The sequence below is a fragment of the Pteropus vampyrus genome, unplaced genomic scaffold, assembly GCF_000151845.1.
Source record: "Pteropus vampyrus isolate Shadow unplaced genomic scaffold, Pvam_2.0 Scaffold4845, whole genome shotgun sequence".
Lineage (NCBI taxonomy): Eukaryota > Metazoa > Chordata > Mammalia > Chiroptera > Pteropodidae > Pteropus > Pteropus vampyrus.
In genome coordinates, this window is record NW_011893626.1 from 1 (window position 1) to 3,491 (window position 3,491).

Sequence of the window (3,491 nt, forward strand, 5' to 3'; positions counted from 1 at the left end):
ATTTTAAAGCAGGGACTTTAATGGGGGTGGGGGGGCTGGGGGGGCAGTGCATCAGAATCTACACCTGCGATGGTCGCTGGCCACACTCAGCAGGCCTCCTCGCTTTGGTGTTCCTGCCACCCTCACACCCCCTGAGACTCCAGTGGTTTCTTCTAGGGGGGTGGACTCCTCAGGGGTCCCCACTGCAGAAAGCCCTGTTCCCGAGAGTAATATGGCATATTCCTCAGTTGTGTTTTATTAAAGAATTTCCACTTTAATAATACTGCTTTGCTTTGGTATTTTCTCCCCTTGTTTTCTTGCAAACTTATTCCAACATTATAATTAAAATTAAGTGCAGAAAGAAAATGGCAAAAGAATAGAGTCTTAGTAAATTGTGTTTCTTTTAGATTATAGTATTATAAACCTGAAAATACTTAACTTTGCTTTTGATGATAACAAGGAAACGAGATGAATCTACTGATGGCAAATTTATAGTTTTTTTTTTTAATCTCTGACAACATTTTACTTAATACTAGAAAACTCAGTGTTTCTGTGTAGTATAACCATACTAACGTATAATCAGAGTGAGCGGAGTTAAATGATACCATGGTAGAAATTATATTGACATAAATATAGAGCGTTGTCAACTGGGCTACAGTGGTCTTTTACTAATTTACAAACCAGTTGAAAATTTTGCATTGAGCTTGGGGTCCCATATTGTGCCCGAATATTTCAATAAGTTTTTGATTTAATATTGGCTTCTCCAATGGTTTCTTTAGCATATTGAAATCTTCAATAGATTTAAAACTATATATGGTCACCTTTAAGTTGAGAAGAAAGTGGCAGCAGCTAAAAGGAAAAAGGACTTAGTTAAATTTCAGTTATTAGGGGCAGTAAACTATATTTTTATAAAACAGAGAGTTAAATCTTCATGTGTTATGTTCCAAAAACAGTTCTTGCATAGAGATGTTTTGAATCAAATCACAAATCCCTTGTCCTACAGTTTACTGTTGAGAAAGACAAGGAAGCAGACTCTTCCAGAACAGTGTGATCAGAGCCATGTTAGAAGGAACATGGCAGGTGCCGAGATTGTCCACAGGCACCTGACCCAGCTCAGGCTGGGAGCCGGTGGCAGAAGGATGTGGCCTTCCCAGCAGAGGAGGACAAGGCGACGCTCCCAGGCTCTGACTCCAGCGAAGGGCCAGCCAGTGTGAGATGCGTGGAGAAGCGCAGCCTGCCCGGAGATGTCTCCGTGTGCTTCCATTGCAACCTTTGCAAATGGGGCAAGGAAGTAGCAGTGGTCTGCTACTGCTCGAGACGTGGAGGTTTACCTAACTAACTTATTAGCATTGGTCTGACGAGTGATTCCAAAATTTGTGGGTGGCTTCCAGAAGCTCTGAGGCTTGACGTTCATAAAGGACTTTTAGTTTGGTGTCCCGTCCAGATACTGCAGACTTTTTGTAAAGCACCTACTATGTGCACCTAGTGAGGCGTGAACAGTGTGACCGTGCAAGATGGGTAGAAGTCACAGAGAGTGAAAAAGTGAGAGGCCTCAAGGATGCTCATTGTGCAAATGGCCATGCTATCCTGAATGTGCCCGATCCCATCTGATCTTGGAAGCTAAGCAAGGTCAGGCCTGGTTAGTACTTGGATGGGAGACCACCTAGGAAGACCAGGTGCTGTAGGTGTAAAAATTTAAAAAAAAAAAAAAGGATGATCGTAAGCTGACAAGGTCCTTGCAATCTGTGAGGTCAACCAAGGGTTGCCTCATCTAAAAATTAAAAAAAAAAGGATGCTCATTGTCACTTCATCAACGGAAACAGAAGTTAGAACGTACTTTTCTACCTATTGTGACCTGACAACTTTTCTTTGGTTAATTTCAGCTCCCTCCAAGGCTCTTGATGTCTGGAGAAATGTGAAGTCAGTGCTGGGATCTTGTACAGTAACTTTATTCTGGAAGGTAAGATGTTCCTATTCAAAAAGACTCATTTGCTTGGCCCTGCGTCTCACTGTGAGACTGGATTTGGGTGTGGCCTTCCAACTGGGGGTGTCCTTCACATGAATACGGTAGAATGTCTTGCCCAGTGGAGGAGTCCCTGTGCCACATCCATGTCCCTAAGACTTGCACTGTTCCTTCCTCGACAGCCCACTACACAGATGGCCACTTCTGACTGTTAGAACCCGTGTCTCCATAACTTCTACCCAGGCCCATCTCTAACTTTTGCAGGGCTCAGGGCACGAATATAAAGTAGAGCACATACCATATTTAAAGTTATAAATATTTAAATACTCATATTTAAAAGTCAAGCTAAAAACGCTATAATTTAAAGTATATGTTATCCTTCTACTTTGTGTTCAGAACTCTTGATTCCTGTTTTTGACACCAAAACATGGCCGTGCTGGGAGAGTTGGGTCCTAGCCACAACCCACCCTGCTTTCTTCCCACCTCCACTCTGACTTTCCCTGCATCCTTGCACACTTGTGGATACACCAGTCTGTATGTCCAGGTTCTGGCCACAGCCCAAGCAGTCACTCCCAGTCCTTTCTCAGGTCTCTCTGGGGCGGGCGCATACTGGGGCCACTGTCTGTCCTCAGGAGGGCAGGCCTGATGGACAGGCCCTGGAAGTGGCTTTGGGACCGTGTAAGCAGGGAATTTCTGCAACCTGGAGGATCATCTGGGAGGTGGGGTGGGGGGACCATGGGCTCTGGGCCTGGGTCAGGAGCTGGGCCCTCCTGCTGGGGTTCATGCATGTTTCCTCCCCTGGGTACCCACGGCATCTTATTTTAATCCAGGCTAAAGTCCTTCTTCCTCCTGATTCCTGGCTTGGCCACTCTTCTCTAGACACGTTATGCTTTTAAGGAGCTCACGTCCAAATGATCCGAATCTCTACTCATCTTATTTAGAGAAGAAGGCCTGATGCTGAGCTTGGTTTAGGGGTTATTTTCTCTATTTAACTGTTTTAATTAGGGGTGTGTGTGTGTGTGTGTGTGTGTGTGTGTGTGTGTGTGTGTGTGTGTAAGGCATTTGAGGGACAGGAAAGATGAAAAAGTAATTATGTAAACTCCTTTCAGAGGAAAGCCCATTTTGAAATGATTATCAATTTTTTTCAGCCACTGTCAAAATTGCATGCTGGTGGGAAGATTCTATTTTATAATGTAGTTATAGAAAATCTAGAGAAACCATCCAGTTTAAAGCTCCTCTCCATTCCCGCTCCGGCCAATGGCACAGAACTAACCCTCGACCAAGGCTCGTACCAAATCTACGTCACAGCTAATAACAGTATGGGCACTTCTCCCACTTCTGTAATTGTCATCTCTAGAGACTCTGGAAGCGGTGAGTTACATTTTGTTTATTTTTATTCTCTAGGAAAATGTTGATAATGTGATTAAGTAGAGATGCATAAATTGGAAAGACAGCAACTTGGGGGGACAAAATGTCTGGCTTCCAAACAGTGTTCGTCATTTTCTTTTGGTCCGAGTGTGTCAGTGGGTTTCCTGGGACAGTCCCCCTC

General features: G+C 44.1%; 1 pseudogene; it reads left to right on the forward strand.

Moving 5' to 3' along the window:
- Positions 1-1,548: 1,548 nt before the first annotated feature.
- Positions 1,549-1,667, forward strand: LOC111734737 (annotated as a pseudogene).
- Positions 1,668-3,491: the final 1,824 nt, after the last annotated feature.